Source organism: Tenebrio molitor, chromosome 8, assembly GCF_963966145.1.
Source record: "Tenebrio molitor chromosome 8, icTenMoli1.1, whole genome shotgun sequence".
In the NCBI taxonomy this organism is placed as follows: Eukaryota; Metazoa; Arthropoda; class Insecta; order Coleoptera; family Tenebrionidae; genus Tenebrio; species Tenebrio molitor.
Genome location: NC_091053.1, coordinates 16,034,958 through 16,055,924, shown reverse-complemented (window position 1 = coordinate 16,055,924; position 20,967 = coordinate 16,034,958). Strand labels below are relative to the sequence as shown.

The following is a 20,967-nucleotide window of genomic DNA, read 5'->3' as shown; positions in this document are numbered from 1 at the left end:
GCACTTTTCCAGATTCCGCAATATTATCGGAAATTTTTGTATTATAAAACAAAAATGTTTATGTAATTATGTTATTAATATAAGCTCTTTTCTTTTGATTAAAGTGTGGTTATGAAAGAAAAATGTATTAAAAAATTTACAAAAATTGAAAAGTCTGATATTTGCAGAATAATAATAGAGTGTGAATATTTTGGAAGGCGAAAATAATTATGGGCTTGAGATGTTATATCTGTGAACGATTTATTTATTTGTAGGGTCTAAAATTTGGCAAATTTTCGAAATTTTCATAGCCTTGAAAGATATTTTTAGAGAAGACCTTTCGATGATGCCAGAATTGAAATTGACTCATTCCTTGAGTGAGTTAATCGTTCAGATCTAGGTATACCTTTCGAGGATTTATTGTCAACAGTACCTACACTAAAAGTACTACAATTTGATAAGTTATGTAATGTTTTTGTCTTTCTTTTTTCAAAGTAATATATTGGGCACAATTTTATAGTTATTGCCGTTATTGATGAACTGATGCCGTATCGGAATCAATCCACAAAGTGCAAAACGTAATCCGGAACTGTCCCGTTTGAAAAAAGATTGTTTGAAGAAAATCGTTGCATAAGTTTTTGAGGCTGGATTCAAACAAAAAATCAGACAGACAAAAATTCTAAAAACTGGTAAATTTCTTCTACGTAAGCAAGTACGTTAGAAAATTGCTTTAAATATCGATATATACTTCAGTTTTATTTATACAGGGTGTCCAAAAAGTACCACATTTCATTGAAGGTACGTCATTTATGGATGTGGTCGAGTGGTGGAAAAGTCTTTTTTTTAAATCCTGACCCTCTATTTAGGAAATATACACAATTTCAAAATATAAAAAGGATAACGCTGTACCTAATCTGAGAATTACCCCTACCTAGGAATACGTAATATCACTGTATTATTGAATGCTTAGGCAACGATTTTGATGAGCTTCAGGTAACACAACAATCAAACACTTCAACGATAACAGTTTTTTTTATTACAATAAATGTTGAAAATTTTGCCCATTTGGATGGCGCCGATGAGGATAGCGTAGGGTTTTCGCGAGCTGCTTCAGCTGCATTTCCGAGACATTCACCCAAAATCAAATACATACATGTCGGTGTAGCTGTCAATAATTGTTTTTTTAAATTTTAGTAAACATGGAGTAACAATCCCTCGTTTTAACCTCAATTAGGTGCACTGGCTATGTTGATGTTTAATCCTAACTCTTGAAGTGATGATTTTATACATTTTGAAATATCGAAATATGTACTTATGACTTAAGGTATGCTTTATAAAAAATTCAAATAACTAACTTTATTGCTTCGAGAACAAAGTACGTTACATGATTATCAATTGTTAAAATTTTTCTCAATTTTGGTTTATATTGGGTGATTCAAAACGATTGTGGATAAGTATGACAACTATGAACGAAAATTTATGTGGCATCTGTGTGGGTAGGATGGAGTTGACATTTGTATGACATTTCATAAGCCTGGATTTGATTTTTTTTATACCATTGCACATTGATTTGACAATTTACAAAATTGCGCGACTATGAACTGTCAAAAAAATGTCAACTCTATCCTACCCACATAGTTGCCATACTTATCCACAATCATTTTGAATCACCCAATAGTTTTTTAAGGTTTAGCAACGGAAAAAATACGTAAAGACCACAGCCGAAGCAAGTTACAACTAAAAATAATAAAATGTATTTATGAGAATAAATTAGTCATAAAAAATTGTGATCCAAATATTTTCCAAATTTATTTGTAGCTACTGCTGAAAACAATACATTTTTCAAAATGAAAAATATGTAAAGTAATACCTAATACTGATTTCATTTCTTAAAAAAAATATTTTATAAAAGTATACTAGATTATTAAATTATCCTAGAGGTATTCTAGATTATGCTAGAAAAACAAAAACAGCCTAAAACTACAATGAAAAATGACAATTTGACAAAAATGAAATGAAAATATTTATTGTAGAAACAGTATGTTTTTAAAACCACCCTGTATATGAAACGTACTTAACTCTTAAGTTCGCGTTTTATTCAAAGCTACCCAAAAAATATAAACAATATTATTGGCCACTCTGTACATATTCTCCGACTATTATAGGCATTGTCGTATTCCATTTTCTTTAAATTTCATGAATCACACTGTCTGACTTATCAGATATAGAGGGTGAGTTTTAAAAAACACCACTTACCATGCTGTTCATCACTGTTTACCGTCAAAATTTCAAAATTTTGATTAAAAAAAAAAAAACAAAATGAAAAGCACTATCAATCAATGAATGTCAGTTAACAATGCTCACTATTGTGGTTTTTTGACAGGCGTGTCACGTAATAATTTGCCTGTCAATAATTATGTAGATACCTAAATATACTTATTATACCGAGTGTTATACTTTCACGTCACCGCCATACGGAATTTTATTTCAATCTTAATCCTTTGTTTCAATAATTTTTAGATTTCAAATTTACAGTATTTCGAAATTTTCACTTTTGCAATAACCAACAGGTACAAGGTGATCAAGAAGGACTGTTTGATTTGGCAATAGATACAATTAAGAACATTTTTTTATTCGGCTATTTGCAACACTGCAACCGTATATGTTTTGTTGGTTTATTTGACTTAACATTAACAGTGACAAAATGGTAGGTTATGAGAGTAAAAATTAACTATAAAAATGAAATTAATCTTAAAATACAGAACAATTATTTAAAAATGAACTAAAGGAAATGCTCAAAGTGCCCACCATTTTATTCTAAACATAAATTCTTTTTAGGCTCTCCAACAGATTTACCAGTATGTTTAATTTAATTTGAAATGTCAAATGTTACTTGTCATAGTTGTCAATAATTTAGCTGTCAAGTGTCAAGCGGTCAACAACTGGAAGTTACTCCAGTTGCACCATTTAAAAATTAAATTCAGTATTACCAACTCAAACAGTCCTTCTTGATCACTTTGAATATATGTATAGGGTGTATTAAAAATGGTGGATAATATTTACATCACATCATTCTACGTTGAAATGCAAGCAAAAAACTCTACCAACTTACTGTGAACCCTCTGCTCAGTGCTCATGGAGTTATTAACAATCGAACACTAATTTTACCATTTTGATTATTGGTTTAGTTCATTTAAAAAAAGGCAAAGTCTTTGTTGTTCATTAATTTTGAAGCTATTGCAGCATCGGAACTAAGCTAGAGTGATTTTTCGAACTTGAGTAAAATCAGAAAGTAACAAGGATCGTTAATAATGTCACATTTGATAATATGTAATATCTAATACATAATTTAAAATCTATTCGTCTAAGAGCAAATTCCAATTAGAATTTTTTGTTTGGCATTCAACGTAGATTCGCGTGACATAATATTGTGCGCTCTTTTTAATACACCTTGTATATACAGGGTGATTCAAGTTTTACCGCCCGAGCGAAAACACCCACTTCTAATCGATTTAAAATTGTCAAAAAATTCAGGAATGATTGTGTAACGCTGTAGAACATTCTGTAAAAATTTCAAATTTTTTAATGAAACGAGTAGGTAAATATTTCGTTTTAATTCAATAACCGCTAGATTAATTTACATAATTTTTCATTGAGAGTCCTTTCAAACATTTAGTAAAAAATTGATGTCATTGAAATCATGAAAGCATCACCGGTTTTTGAAATAAATGGAATTCGATATTAAAGTGCAAAATTTAGCTATGATTTATCATTAAATTGGGCGGTCACTTCCACAATAGAAGTTGACATGGGTTATTTATGGTACCTTAAAGGGACTAAAGAATTACTGGAAAAGTTCGCAACAGATGTTTCCCAACAATGAAGTATTTATTTATGACACTGCAGTTGTAAATCTTGATCATTTTTCGGTGTTAATATTCAAATTGGAATAATTCAAAAACTAATCATTTTCTTTTGATGCGAATTTCATAAATATGTTCTTTGAATTAATTGTGAATTATGAGCGTGCACGGATTTTTTTTTTATTATGGTCAAATTCAATTTTTTTAATTTTATTGATTGCACACGTTTGAAGCCTTATATGAAGGGAATGTAACCCTAAAGTTTCGTAATTTTTACTAATTTTTTAATAGGGTTAATCGTGCGGGCGGTAAAACTTGAATCACCCTGTACAACATAATCAACAAAATAAAAAGGATAATCGGCGACTATGAAAAACGATATGTCTGAAATAAAATAAACTGTCAATAAAATGTCAATTTTGACATTTGTATCTGAATTTTATTTAAAAAATAGTTTTCAGCCGAGAACATAAATTATTCATGACGGACTCCCATTTTTGAGATGGAAACGAAGAAAATGGTGACTGGATTTTTACACAACTTTGTTGGAGTTTCGGCAAAACCCTCCTTCATCACTGATCTTATAGTATGATCGAAGCTACGCCGTACGTTTTCAAAAGTTCTTTTTCCCACGCCGTCCCTTATCTTTGGTTTTTGTTGATTATGTAATTTTGATAAAAAAAAAGTAAGATCGATACAATTATCTCTCTGTCATTCGGGAGATCTCAAACACGCACAATATCTCCCCATAAAATGGCATACTGGCAGGTCAAACCGTATACAAAAAAATTTCAGTTGGCCACTCGGTAGATGTTGTTCGAGGACCAACACTCGTCAGTTTTTGCCAGCCACGCTGTAGATGTCTTTAATAATAATCAGACCGCCAGAATTGACACGAATTAAATAATTTGGCAAATACTGAACCAAAGATTGTCGGACACCGTCGAACCCGCTCGGTTTTCGTTCGGTGATTTTTTATAGCACCCCGCATTCCGCCATCAAAACCATTCAACTGTCTCGCTGAAAAATCCTGCATCACCAATACAACAACAACAGTTGCGTAATTGGTAATTTTCCTGTCCACGTGTGCCTCGACATTCAATTGAATTTCTGGCGCTGATTCGGCCTCCGCTCGTCCGGTTCGAAATGTGGAATTTTCGGGGCTTGGAATTTCGATGAAAAATCCGTGATTGGTGTTCCTCGCCGCTTCTTCTACGACATAACTGGTCACGCTTGCGTGTCTCATGTTAAAAAGGCGGTCTGAAATGGTTCACTTTCCGGGTGGGCACGGTCGAACGTGGCGGTACCACATTCGCAATAGTTTTTCTTTTCGGTTTGTCTAAACGTTCCAAGATTGAAACGTCTTGATTTGTCCCATTAAAACTGACGAGTTTCCAATTTTTAAACATGAAAGTCGAACGCTCTCTTCTCTGTTGCTAACCGTTCGAGATACAAAATTAACGTCGTAACCTCACTTTCAAAAACGCCATGACAATCAAGCTATCCCTCATAGAAAACACACTAACGTCGAGTGTCAGTTGGTACACATTTTTAATTAAGGCCCAACGAGTTTCTAATATCTTATTTATTTACGAAAATTTATTTGGGAAATTTGTTGTGCCACACCACCCACTATCTTCTGATGGTTGCTTTTGTTATTTTATTTCTTACAATTAATTTACAACAAACAGTCTGTGACAAGGACAATCCATAGATAAAACAATATAGATTGTCACCTCTCCCAATTATTAACAAACTGAAACTTGGCATATCGGGTGAGGAAAAAAAACAGTACCACTTATCTTTTGTCATACTAGCGTTCTTTAAAATTTGAACCACAAGGAATGACAATTGAATGTCAATTGTTGACAGATGACTGCGTAACTCGGTGGCTCGTTCTAAACCCCATGCCATTTAAATTGTATTAAACCAAGTTATTTTTACTTGCACCGCTTAACATGTTTTTAATTACTATAATGAACAGTAGATGTTAAAGGTTTGACAGAAAAATGACAAGAACAAAACGATTTGAAATCGAGTTTTCAATATGCTGGCAAGTAGGTACATATAACGCAGTGTTTTATGTTTGTAGACCTGAAACTCTATTTGGATTATAGTCAATTATCAACATGTTAACAATAAGTGCAGCAGTCATGCCAACTTAACAGTGCATACAATAATCCAATTCCGCTGGTTTTACTTTTCGATCTTACAATTGTAAAATATTTGCGAATGTTTCAATAAACTACATATGAAGAGCAACAATACACACGTGATGACATACGTCACTTGTCATTTACCGCTCATCGATAAATTACATATTCGTTACGTTTTTTTGATTGGTTCAATCTTCAGAGTTTGATAGTCGAGTGTTCACAAACTGTTTGCAAGAACGTATCAAATTTGACAGTGGCCTTGACTTGTTATCCAAAATTCCCCAAAAACAAGTAGGCACTTTATTTTTCTCAAGTTCCATTTCTGTGGAAAGCGGCGCCATGCGAGCGCGCCCAGGAAGTAACAAACCCTAAAGTATGGCGATAAGTCGTATCTACTGGCGCGTCCTCATTGGTCTAAGATGAGCGAGGACACGCCCCTTATACTAATAGAAGACGGTTATCGCTTCTCTTGTACATAAATTAAGTGACAGAGGGGTCCCGCAACACGTGTTCCCAAGCTCCCCCTGTACGACAGAATCACCGCCATTTTCCACCGAAGCAAAGATGGCGGCGGCCATTCCGACCGAGCAGATTAGAACATCCTCGATTCCGACTGATCGCGACTGCACCGACATGCAAAACCGAGGCGTCGCATGCCGATACTGCAGAAAGCGATAAGGTGTTCGCGGACTTATTATGTAGGTGCGTGCAGGGAGTTTGCAAACTGTGTTGGTGACACTGCAAAGTGACATCTTTGACAGATGACAAATTCGCTTACTCGAAACTCACTAATTTGATCATGTATAAAAAATGGCACGCAACGGTTGAACCTGGACAAACTCCTCGATTGTTTTATTCATGTTAATGGCCACGAAATGATGCGAACGCCATTAGGTATATACAGTGTGATCTGTCAAAACAATTTTTCGAAAATTCCTACATCTCTACAATCTTCGAAATCTGTTTCCACCAAGTTTGAACGGTTTTTTTGCAAAACCTTCAAAAGCAGAATCGACGGGTCGAGGTGAACCTGTAGATCCACCAATTAATGTCAAAATTTGCAAGGTTTTCACTTTTCTACACTGTGCGCCATAATTATATGCTCAAGGCATAAATTAACCGAGATTGTAGAACAAGACTGTGCAAAACGAAAGGACACTTGATTTTGCATTCGTCTATTCTATTGGCCGGTGTACTCGCAATATTCGTATTCACAGGCGCACTCAAAACAAAAGACAATCTCGCCGTGAGATCTACACCGAAAATTAATTTTTACGAGGCTCACCGATTAACCAATTAACAGACAAAAACGAGGGGAAAATGTGGGTGGTACCCCTGGAATTAGCATGAAAACGATTGGCTATTAAGTCATTGTTGGCGATTATTTCATTTGTTTTATTGCGAATATGACATTCCGATCGTCGGTTTGAAATTGATGGCGTTTACAGTTACCGATTGTACAGTTAGTGCACGCAGAGTAGTTATCCCCCGTGATGTGACAAGTGACGTAAAGTTTTGACAGACACGACGGCCAACCGAAAAACATTGATTTGTGTCGAGTACGTATCGAACGAATTCGCTTATTATGTTGCGACACAATGCAAATCTGAATTCCGAGTTCAAAAGTATCAAAATTAGAAATATTCGGCGGGGCATGCATAAAACATAGGCACTTAGAATGTATTCAAATGCTGCACAAAAAAAAATGTGAGTTTAGTGGTTTTTATGCGAGTGGTATCAATTAATACGAAATGCAAAAGAACACGTCTGCAAGGTTATGAGAATTGATGGAAAAAAATGACACATGGCATTTATTAGGATTAAGTAGGGTACAGTGTGATACCTACTGAAGAACACAAAAATCATGTGACATCTAAACTGTCATTTTAACATTTTGGGAAATAAGTCAAACTTGTGGCAACTGTCAATGACAATTGGACTGTCGTGACAGATACATACACAATTTTATTTATTTCTGAGACGCACGAATGTAGCTACATAATTGAACAAGTGTAAACGTGACAGCTCTGTAATTAACAAAAAGTAGTTGTAACAAGAGGTAATGTCAAAAACGTGCACTGGTTGAGATTCTGTCAAATGGTTTCAAATTAACTACTCTAGTTAGAAATTGGTGAAACGTCAAATTGTTGCGACTGTCAATTACCGTCATTTAATTTTTGATTTTTGCCAAAATTCGGCGATATGTAGGCCATTATAGTGAAATTTAAACATTTCTAGAACGAGTTATACAGTGACAGTGTTAGGGAAGACCGGTATTGATTACCTACAGTTTGTTGCAAAACAGTTGAATAGGTATACATATTTTTTTACGAATCGATTTATTATAAAACACTTTAAATATTTTTGATATTTCTATTATTACGCAAGTGAAGCCAACTAACAAGAAACAATCTAGTCTGATACTCACGTAATGCTATAGGTACTTCAGCTGTCATTTAAAACGTGATCTTAGAGTGAAACTGTCAAATGTCTAATTACAAATATGTTAAATTCTTCAATTTTCAAAAATATCTGTGAAATGTTTAAAATGTAATTAATGTAGGTACTTAATACTAAGGTACTATAGGTACCTTTAGAAGGTAGCGCCATCCCGCTCCACAATTTTTGTCCTCAAAATTAAAAGAGAGGACATTATCGATAAATCCCGTGAGTGTGACAAAGAGAGAAGTGACTATTTTTAGGGATTTTTGTGATTTGAAATTTTACGTGTCAAACAGATTAGCTTAACGTCACTCAAAATTAAGTGAGATGGAAATATTGGTCGCAACCGTTGTCGTTACCTTTTATAATCGAGAACCTTACTTAATACATACTAGTATCGATTGTTGGCAACAATGTACTTACAAATACGTCACACATATAATTATTATTAGTGTCACTGATAGTAATTACAAATCTAAATTTTTATTTATGTTTTTTAAATGTGACAGATTCAAAATAAAAAGAAACAACATACATTAAAATATACAAACTGTCAAGTTAAAAATTTGTCAAATGTCAAAATGTTGTCAATCTCACTCTATTTAGTCTTTCTTTGGTAAACATGAACATTCTATGGCTGTAGGAAACGGAATGTACAACAAATAATAATTAACATAAACTCATTGTACGTATTTCCAGGTTCACGAAATTTATTCGGTCGGCAATCTTGCCACATCTTCCAAATGATAAGTCTTGTTCGGAAAATTGGTATCACAAAAAAAAATCCACGCTCAAGGTCGAGAGGAGTATTGACATATGACGTAAAATGAGTAAATGAAACAAATGAAGAATCAAATTTGAAGGTTAAAGAAATGTAATGTTTTAAATTATTTGATATATATATCAATTAAAAAATAAATCGAGTCGGCGTGTTACCTATGGTAACCCATGCTATAGCATAGGCTCCAAAGCAAAGTCGATTTATTTTTTAAATGATCGCTCGGTATCTGTCGGGTTTTAGCAGGATCGTAAAAAGATGTCGTCGTATTAGATGAAAAATATTTTCACAACTGCAATAAACACTGATTTTATTTCTTAGGTTGGTTACAGTGAAACATAACAATAATAATAGTAATAACAAATTTTAAAAATAGTGTGACACTCCGATCGAAATAGTATGTAGGTAGGTACTTCAAAAGTGTCAAATGTAAATCATCATGTAAAAAGATTTTTTATTTTTTATTTTCTCCTTTTAAAGATGTAATTAGTAATTACATCGTAGAATATACGGGGTGATCAAGAAGTTTGAGTTGGTAATACTGAATTTTATTTTTAAATGGTACAACTGGAGTAACTTCCTGTTGTTGATGACTTCACACTGACAGCCGCATCATTGACAAATAAAATTTGACATTTCAAATTAAATTAAATATGCGGATGAATCGTTCCAGAGAAGAGTTAATTTATGTTTAGAGCAAAATGGAGAGCACTTCAAGAATTTCCTTTAGTTCATTTTTAGATCCTGAATTCCAACTGATTTCTTTTTGTAGTTAATTTTTGCTCTCATAACCTACCATTTTGTCGTTGTTAATGCTACGTCAGATATCTGTCAAATAAACCAACAAAACATATCCGGTTGCAGTGTTGTAAATAGACGAATAACATTTTTTTCTTAATTGTATTGCCAACTTAAACTTAAAACGAGAAGAAACATGTACAGGTCGGACGTCGTATACGCGCATGCGAGAAATCACGACTAACAATTAAATAAAATAGTCGAAATTTTATATACCCAGCTAATTATTATTGATAAGATATATTTGAGGATTTAAAAAAAAAGTTAATAAATAAGGGCGTAACAGTTTTGTTAGTTTTCTGATATTCGTAATTCTGTAATTTTTGAAGGGGCGTTAAAATTTTAGCGTCTTTTCAAGCCCCAGTTATAGAATACGCCCCTAAAACTGTTAATTTACCTATAAAGTTTTTGCGTTAAATCTGTACCTGCTACCGCATCAAACCTTGATGGCACAAGTACAAATTTTGATTTGGTTAGCTAAACATGTAATTCGCTTTTTTATTTAAACGCAAACCAGACGCGTGAATTATGGCCCAAATGGTATAATTTGCCAACAAAAGGATCATTCACTACTAGCCGACCGTTTTGACCCTCTTATTTACAGGTTTGTCATAAAATTGGCAATTCCCATTGTCATCTAAATTTACAACAGCACAAGTAGCAGGTCATACTTAAATAAAAATGATTTTCAAAGTTGAAATGTAAAATTGCGTTTAATTCAAAATCTAATTGATGTTTTTTTCCGCTGATTTCGTAAATAACTATAGGAAGTGAATCTGGGTAGGTTAGTATAAAAATCAGAATTTAACTTTTTGGTAAACTTTACTTTTTTTGGCTTTGTTTGTAAGTGAAAAATTAGCAAAATAGTAGTTTATTTAACGAGTTCGTGTGTAAATTGGTCTTTTTTTGGAATGAATGGACCAGTTTAAAACGCGAGTGAAGCGAGCGTTTGAAAGGCCCACTAGTGCCAAAAAAAGCCCAATTTACACACGAACAAGTTGAATACAATACAACGAATACGCGTAGTGCTATACCATTCTAGGAGTGAACGTGTCAAATGTCAAATTATTGCTAATGTCAGTCTAACAATATGTAGTCGTTCTATACTAGACATAATAATTTTATTACCCTGCTGCTGCAATAAAAGAAATTAAAAATTAATAATTATAGCGCACCTATTTTACTAATTCCATGTTCAAGAGAATGATGTCTTAAATTGGCAGCGTTGCCAAAACTTCTATTAGCGCAAATGTCAAAAATGACACCAATAAAACAAAACTCTCTACCGATTTTGCAACCGAGGCGATTAAAATTTGTTGCAAAAGAGTTGCATATTTCCCGTTACGATTCTGATTTGTCACTTTTTTATTTTTGGTATGAAACGCGAATTAAATTTAACGACGGTTACAATATTTGAGACCGTTCAGAATTGTCACAACATAGTGATAATATTTTATCGATACTGGAACATCCGCAGATAAAAAAAATAATTGTATAAATATTAAAATTTCGAGAAAAATATGCTCAGTACTTATTATTGTGCAAGTAGTGCCAACTAACGCACGAACACCGCAAAAAGTACACATTCAAGGTCAACAATAATATGTAGATTTGATAAAATGAAATATGCGCCAAGAATAAAGTTTAAAAAAAAATAATGGCACGTTTAGAGTGTGTATTTGAAACATCTGTGCTTTTTAAAATAATGTATAATTAAGTGTACCTAATTAAAAAAAAAATAATCTGACACCTTCGCTGTAATTTAATTGGTTGGTTTTGAAGCAAAACTGTCAAAATTGTTGTTCGTGCGTTCTAATTGTCACGACTGATGTAATTTTTATTTTTGTTGCAGTACACGGTTAGGGATGTGTCAAATAGTGTTTGTAATTATTCTGGTTACAAACGTGTCAAATGTCAAGTTATTGTCAATGTCACAAAAAAATTTCAGACATATTTAGTACTATCGGACAAGTATTACAAAATGAAATAAAGAATCAAAGCGTTCCCAGTTGTAACACAAACCCATTTTTCTTATTTCCGGGTTCAAGAAAATTATGTCTTAAACTGGCATTGTTGCCACGTCTCCTGTTAATGCAAGTGTCAGGAATGACAGCAAATTGTGCATTTTTTGGTTTTCAGTCGTGTTTTAAAAAAGAGATATTTTTAGCGACGGTTACACACGATTTAGTAAGTATGATTCGGAAGTGCAACAATGTATCGATGATATCTTATCGACAGTGCAGCAATGACAGATCAAACAAAATTTGACACGTGCAAGTTGTCAAAATTATTTTAGCGTTGTTGAAACGGGCAATGCAACAGGAGCAACAACCGTATTCGGCTGTTGAGAAACGACAATTTGTCCGAAAATTTTCTAGGTTAAACTGGAAAAATGATCGAAATTTGCGGCAGACATAATAATTGATCCAACGGGAAAAATCCTTGTGTGGGAACGCGGTGTGGGTGCTTCGAAGAAGTGAGATTTTGTGTCAGCGAGTGCAATTCGCAACGCACATAATTACGTTGCGTAACGCTTCAAATTCGTGAAATTTTGTATCGGGTACGAGTCGTGCCCCCCGAATCGGCACTTCCGGCACGGCGCATTACATAATTCGGCGATAATGAAGCTAACCTGAACCGGTGCAACAAACAAAATGAGGTTTTTCTGAGTGAAGAGGAACGCGGCAAAGTTGGCAGCACCGCAGGTGCGAAGCTAGCAACAATGGTATTTTTTCGACGACGAAACGTCACATTATCGGTCGAGTTTAGCGCTATTTTTGCGTGTCGGAGGAGGTGTGTGTGTGTGTTTGGTGTAGGAGCAAGCGGCGAGACCCCGGGCCCCCCTCCCAGCGTAATGTCAAACAAGAGGTACCTTTCTGTCATTGATTATGCAATGCGTCGGACGCACTCGGTTTCAGCAACTCGCAACGGGAACAACAAACACTCAGCACTGGTTTACGGCTCGGCAACTACTGCAGGAAGTCGCACGTCGGCGTTGGCATGTGTCTTTGACAGCCGCGGCGCGACCATCGAGTTGTCGGCGTCGAGAGCGAGCGGGAAGATCGCGCACCAACCGCGCCAGCCGGCGATTAACGGTAAAGAGCGCGTCTGGGGCGCCGAACCCGGAACTGCCGAAACGGTCGCTCGCGAAAACGACGGCACTAGGTCCTAGTGCGAGGGGTGCATCTCGCGCAATGCCCGACCCGGCTTCGTGTGACGTCGCGGGCCAACTGTCTGCGACCGCTGTCAGACAACAACTCGGCCTGAATCGCAGGCGGACGGTCGCCCCCGCAGCCCCACCATCGCCGCCTAGGTGCATACGCATCGCCTTCGGCCGTCGCGACGGCCTCGCCGGTGCAGCGAGGGGCGGCGGTGCGTGCGGGGAGGAGGGGGCGACCGAATCCGCGATCCGAACCTTGAATCTGTCAAGATTTGCACAAATTTTAATTACGCTTTTACCACCCAAAATGTCGCGAAACGAAAATGTTCCTAAAAGTGAAGCGCAACTCGGACACATCAATAACTAATGATTGCTCCTTACTTCAAACAAAACGCATAAATAAATGCATCATATAAATGATTTTTATCATTAGGTATCATTGTTGCACAATCAGAAGCATCTACGTGCTTACGAAGTGAGAAGTTTTCGCTCGAAATAATTTTAAAAACTACGAAAGTGGAGAAAAATGCAGATTTTTGTTAAAAATAGTTATGAGGGGGCTCATGCGGTACTGTTTTTAGCGTAAAGTTTACAAAATCAAGTGGTGCGAGTTGTTTTTTAAGAACAAATCTGTCAAAGTGTCGAACGTCAAAAGCACCAAATGAGATCGTGGGAACAAGAATTCAGAATTATTTTTTACGTAAAACCTAATTAAAGTGTGTAAATGTAATTAATGGTTGCAATTCTGAAATGTAACAGATTTTGGTTAAATGTCGCCGAGGACACAGATCGATGTTGCCAACCGTATAAAGTAAAAAGTGCTTCTTTTTGTCTAGTAGAGAATAATTTTAATGGTGGTTTGAAGATTTTGGAAGGCAGTTTAATGTTTGTATAAAATAATTGAAATAAGAATGGTCTAAAAAGCATCAACAAAATGGGAAAAAAACTGAAACGATTTCCAAAAATATCAAGAAAAAAATCTAGGTATATGAAAAAATAAAAAATCTACACATGATTGGTTTCTTCTCTGATTAAAAAAAAACGTGACTGTGGTTTTAGGAGAATCTAAAATGGCCAATACGCTACCTGATTTTTTTTGATTGATAAATGATCAAAAAGAATGTTCAAAAACGGTTTTAAAACTTATGGAAAACGATCAAGACAACAAGTTGGTGAGAATAGAAACGAAAATACTACATTTGTAAATGTTTTGCTACAAGTAATTTTTTTTTAATTTTATTATAAGAAATTTTCAAGTTAAATTAGATCTTTTACGAAAACGTTAAAATTACAAAAATTTTATTCTTTGTGAAAATTAGAGAATGTGAAATATAAAAAATAACAAATTATGGGATTTTAGAAAAACATTAGACATATACAGGGTGTATCTGAAATTCGTCTATTAAATTTGACCACTGGAAGAACTGGCCTATTAATGAAGATTTTCTCTATAACATTTTGCAAAATTCATAAAACTTTTCCCCCCAATATTTACCAAATGAGTCATTTTGTGAGATTAACTATAAAAAAATTTAGAAAAAACGTTTCATTTAACAAGCTCTGCTACGTGTTAAAATTAACACAAGCATTTTAGATACACCCTGTATAGCTGTCTATAACTAACTTTGAAATAAAATTGGAAAAATCAAAAATAAGTATTTGTCTTTTTTTTCTCATGCAGACTGATCGTGGTACAAAACTATTTTTTTTAGGGTACTTAACAAGGAAATCAGAAGAGTTTAAGAATCACTCTGTATACAGGGTGAGTCGAGAGGAACGGCCGAAATTCCATGAGCGTATTACGCGTGACAATAATGTTAAAAAAACTAATATGTTCTTATCCGATTTTCATTTGTTTTCAAGTTATAGCGTAATAACAAATACACAAAATTGCAAACATTAACATTGTCTTAATAAGCGCGTTCTTTTACTAAATGTTCAAAAATACCGCCGTTGACCTCTAAATACTCACCCTGTATAACAAATTAGAAAAAATCACTTGGTAAAACTGGAGCGCAATAATTTTTCAAATCAACATTTTGGATTATTAGAAAATCTCGGAAATATTTATTTCATTTTTTGAAAATTCTTTCAAGATGAATTAACGCAACATTTTTTGGGTTACTTATCTTTACTTAACAACCAGAACTTTCTATTTTTTTACATGACCAAGATTTGCATCTTATACAGTGCGAACAAAAAATAACCACGACGTTGTACACGTTTCCTAGACAATTTAGGTGTCACTCAGTTCAAGCTTGTCATATTTTCATAACCTCACAAGAGCTTTTAACATTCTTCATCTTGTAGTAAATAATTTAAATTTTAGCTTTTCAAATAAAACACTGTTTTTCTTTTCCCTAAAGTTATAGATCTGATAAAATGATCTATTAGAATATACAGGGTGTATCTAAAATACGTGTTTTAATTTTAACACGTAGCAGAGCGTGTTAAATGAAACGTTTTTTCTATTTGAATTTTTTACGAAAAAGCGTTACAAATTGATTTAAAAATTGGAATCAATTAGCCATCAAAATGTATACCCGCCTATGGGTAAAGTGTTTTTGTTAGATTTTTTTACAAAATAAATAAAAATTAGACAGTTGCCAAAATGACTGAATTTCCAAAACGGAGTAGAGTATCAATAAGCAAATTATTTCATTGTTATATGTATTCAAGTGCCTTTTCGTATTTGTTTAGTGTAACTTTGCTCAGTTTTTTTTTTTTCAAAATAATTAAATAATTTAATTTTATTATAGGTACTTTGATTGGGACCAGTTTTGACCGAACAAATGACGTGACCCATAACCTAACTTTTTAAAGGCCCAAATTCGCGGTAAAAAGGTGTGTTCACAAGACAAACGTTACTAAATTTAGTAACTCTAGTTCGTCATTACAAAAATGAATTTACTATATGTAGTTAATCACAGAAAACAAACAGGGACAAAAAAATTTGGAAAACTTGAGAATTTTGCAAAATGTTATAAAGAAAAGTTTCATAAATTGGCGAGTTCTTCCACTGGTTAAAATTAACACATGTATTTCAAATACGCCCTGTATATTTTTTATCTATCAGTCTGAAACATCTCGTAACAAATAATGTACTTCCATTATCGGATTAAAGAGGTACTCAAACTTTTCCACAAAACATTCGTTTTTGCAAAACATTCCGTCAGACACGACACCCCAAACTCTTTTACTGTGACAGGCAAACATTCTACGATTTCTACGAATATCGATCGATTTGCAACTTACCCCGACGCAACAACTCTTCACTTCTTCGCCAATTTAAAATATCTCCCGACTTGGCAAACCGAACAAAAACCCACAGCTCGGGCCCCCGCGACAACACCCATCGGGACCCTTTCCTCCTCCACTCCGTATAAGGTGAGATATGGCCAAGCAAAAAAAGTAAAAGGACGGCCGCAATAACGGCGTTCTCTCAGAAGTCCCGTCGAATCGCTGCAATATCGTTTTTGTCCAGAAAAATATCGCCACTTCTGCCGATTGAATATTCGAATAATTGCTTAAACAATAGATTCGATTTTATTTTCCGACAGCGCATCAGCAGAAAACAGGCGATCGCTTTTACAGTTAGGACTTTTTGCGCGCTGTGACCAATCGACGGGTTTTTGCCGATGGTACAGCGTGCGTCGGAACTGATGTCGCCCGATAATAGACCCAGATGGGACGATTTGCCAAAAAGCCTCACGAGGTGAGCAGGTGTCCATAATAGATTAACAAAAAAAATGCGTTCACTAAGATTGAGATCATAAATAATTTTTTGTTCGACACTGTCAGAATTTGAGAATTTTCTCCTGTGTGAACGGATTTTGATAAATGTCACAACTTGTCAAAACGAAACGTCAAGCTAATTTTAAAGATTTTAAGCGATTTGGAGCCTTAAGGGGCTCGTCGAACAAAAAAACGTTGTATTCAACTCGTTCATGTGTAAATTGGGCCTTTTTTTGGCACTCGTGCCAAAAAAGGCCCAATTTACGCACGAACTCGTTAAATAATCTACTATTCAGCAACGGGAATAGTACCGTAATCTCTTTTAAAAATTTAAAAATTCTGGATTTAGGTAACACATTGGTAGTTGAAATTCAAAAAGGTATATTATTATACTCATGTCATATCGTAAGGAAGTTCCTTAACATTGACACAGAACATAATAAAACACAACAAAGTCAAAATGTGGAGGCGAGACGCCGGTAATTATGTTGATTAGCACTGCTCTATTACTTAATAGTAATATCCGTAATAGTGTAAGTACTCCGGCAAAATTGCCGTGCCGCCGGGTGGTGGAGGGTTATCATAATAATACTTACCGATAATAATGAAGACAACTTATAGTGTTCTAAAACATTATTTCTATAAGAAGAAGAAAGTTGTGATTTCCGTTCAAAAGATATTAAACAATTGACATCTACAGATTTGACAATTTTAGTTTAATAAAAAATTTAATACCGTTTGGTTCTTTACCTTTGGTTCAATTTTTTTTACTCTTCTTTCCTCACAATTGACTGATCCAAATTAATCGGAAATTTGTTTCTTTTTGGCACGTTTTTGCAAAATCGCACTAGACGAATTTTCGAAAACATCACGATACTGTCTCCATCACTCGCCTTTCGACGCGAACCGATTTCCAAAAAAATAAATAAATAAAACCTCGAATCGTTTTGCTTCTTTACTTTGTTTCAATGAAAAATTCTTTTGTGTGAATGAGATTTTTTTTCTGTCGGAAGTCGACCTACTACTGATGTTCCCGATCAAAGCATCCGATTGATCCCGCTTCCTCTCTCGAGATAAACTTACTTCGCATCATGGCTGGATCATAAGTGGTGATTGATCACGCATCAATCAGCTGTCGAGTAGATTTGATTTTGATTCTTATCCCAGAGTACTGAAATAAATTTTATTTCATACTGTCCGGTAAATGCTCGATTGCATCATCAATTTGAGTCCGGTAGGTGAGTTATAACAGTATCAGAGCCGGAAAGTGTCACTTAGCAACACCTACCGGACTGTTTTCCTTTTATACATCAAATCTGACATTGAAAAGTGAAAAAGTCAAAAAATATTCGATCTAGAAAAACAATAGCAACGGCCGTTGCCACAGGAAAAAAGGTAATGCTATTTTCACAACATAATGTGATTTTTTAATTTTTGAAATAAAATGATGATGCACAAGAGACTTCCAGTATGAAATAAAATACATTACGATATACATCCGGTAGTACTTGTAACAGGTACTCGTTTAGACATTCTAGACTCGGCTCCTAACGTCGCCTCGTCCATAATGTCTAACTCGTACTGTTACAAGTAACCTACCGGACTTATAACGTAAATTACTATTGTCTTGAGCTTTTTTCCAAAATGATCCACAGTAGATCAGTAAATATAAAAAAATATGCAAAATTAAATTACGCAGATTAAATCAGGTGTTTTTTTAACTTCAAAATTTTTAATGTTTTTGGAAATCGAGTCCGACAAAATTAATAACGTGCGTTCAGAAACTAATTCGTTGGGAGGGGCGTGTCAGATTGTGTGAGATGCATTTGACGTCTTGTTCATATTCGTGAGTTTAATTTTAAGTAAAGTTATGTAGGTTAAGTAAGGACAAACGTGTCTGAAACCATAGCCAACCGTTGTAGTTTTTGAACATTTGTTACAAATTTTTCAATTATGTACATAATTATAAATCTTGATTGTTTTTTTCTCGTTCGTTGATTTAGCAAAAATGTTTAGTAGGCAGTCGCCGCTGTTAGTCTAAAGTGTAAAATTATCACTGATAAAAGTTGTCACGTGACTTGCACCAACGTCAAATTTGACATTTAAAAATAAGTTTGACAAGCTTCGCCCAATATTTTTTTTCCAATTTTGTTCTAATAATTTGAATAAAATGTCATTAAAACCAACATTTATTTGTGATTTTTTTCGATACATTTTTCCACAAATCCCATTCTTGAGATCTAAAAAAATGTCAAATTTCAGGTTTACCGGAAGTCACGTGATAATTTTTCCTCTTTAAGCAAGCAGCCCCGATTGAAAAATTTTTGGCAAATCGATGAATGAAAATTTTTCACACAATTCTCATTTATACAGTGTGGACAAAAAATACTCATTTAAAGTTGCTCACTTCAAACATCCGTTATGTAACTTCCTATGATTTCCTGTTTTTAGATATTCGTTAACTTAATAAATAACGTTTCTAACCAAAAAAATCTGGCAACATTACAGAAATTGGTGATTATTATAAACAATTGTTATTTCTCACTTTTAGATCTTTTAGATCATAACTCTCAAACTGTCAAAATTGATGTTTAGTTATTTTTTTGTACCTAAATCTAAAGGCCAGTGTGCATGTCGACAACCATTTTGAAACCTAATACACTATATTAGATTTCAAAATGGTCGTTGACGCAGTTGACCCTGAAAATTCAAATTTAAGTTGGCAGTACGGCCATTTATAGCAATTTTAAAGTTCTTTGGTTTACATTTCAGTTGGCAAAAAAAACGTCAAGGTCGTCAAATGTCACTGTCATCGTTTACTACTTTTCTTTTCTCATATTTTTCCCAGTTTTAATATCGTTTTTAAATGTTAGAAGCAGTTGTCGTTGTTATCACGAACTTCTAAAAGATTCAAATAATGTGAATTTAAACTATGTAATACCTTTAATATAATTTAAAGAAAAAAAAAAAAAATTTAAACTAAAATGTACATATTCACTCTTATACTTGTCATTTCTTTTGGATCATAACCTCAAACTGTCAAAATTGATACATATTTGGTTACTTTTTTGTAACTAAATCTAAAGCCCGGTGTGCATGCTCATGACATGCTACGTCGACAACCAATTTAATTTATAATGTACACTGTGCTTTGCAGTAATGAAACATTACGTCACTTGTGTTTCTCTCCGTTTCTGCAAATTTTGATTTTTTTTCCCGAAACAGAACTACACTTTGACCCCTACAGGTATTAATTCCTAACCCAAACATTACATCACGTGCGTGTTTCCCCCCTCTCGATAGTCCCCCTTCCAAAATATCTTTGACCTCGCCACTGCAAATTTTGGTTTAATTTCCAAAAAAAACATCTCACTTTCGACTTCTAATCGGTGTTACGTTTCAGACGCAGGAAGACCTTGACGGAAGCGGATTCCCGGCCTCGTCCCCCTCCTCGTAGGTAAGTCCGTCCCTGGCAAAAGGTCCAACTCACCCTTCCTCCTTGCTCTACACCCAGCGTCGGCCAAAACACCACTGCTGCCAAAAGAAACGGCGATTCCTCCGCAGATAACGAGCCTGTTGCGAAACCGTCAGCTCGTTCACATTTTAGGCGATGCGTTTCGAGGTCGCGACCGAATCTGCAAGGCAAGGTGACCACCGTAGAGGGGACCGTGTGGCATTTGCGTGCAAACCGCACTCGGTTATTATTGTTATCTGGCTCGAATCTGCACTATCGGCGGCGTTTTGTGCAGGACCCGAACACGTCTGCTTTCGCACGCACACGCGTATTCCTAAAATAGAATTTATTGCGTCGTTCGGTGGCGCGCACCAATATCTAGCCGCGTTTCTGCCGACGCGGATTTTCTTCTCTTTTTTTTTCCTTCTGTTCTCTGGTTGTTCGTTTCGACCGTCCCGCCACAATTACGCAGTTCGCGGCGGTTCCCGCGGGGCCTGGAGAACCCGAATTGCATCATCTCGACGAGGTGCCGTTGTTTCCGCCAGAAAGACACCAAGAGCGACGGCCGCGAAAGTCGGGGGCGCTTCCGGAGAAACGAAAAG

At 35.1% G+C, this 20,967-nt stretch overlaps 1 protein-coding gene across 6 annotated transcripts in view; it reads right to left on the bottom strand.

Annotated features, from left to right (window-relative positions):
* The window catches only part of LOC138136171 (protein bric-a-brac 1-like), a 77,460-nt gene that overhangs the window by 34,619 nt on the left and 21,874 nt on the right, over positions 1-20,967 (bottom strand). For 2 of the 6 annotated variants that reach the window (XM_069055229.1, XM_069055224.1), the window contains exon 1: positions 12,889-13,291. The exons of 2 other annotated variants lie outside the window; for them this stretch is intronic. The gene's annotated coding sequence lies outside the window, so the exon portion shown is untranslated. Of the gene's footprint in view, positions 1-12,888; positions 13,292-20,284; positions 20,793-20,967 lie in introns of those variants that run through there. 2 more of the 6 variants (XM_069055227.1, XM_069055225.1) reach the window with 2 other exon arrangements.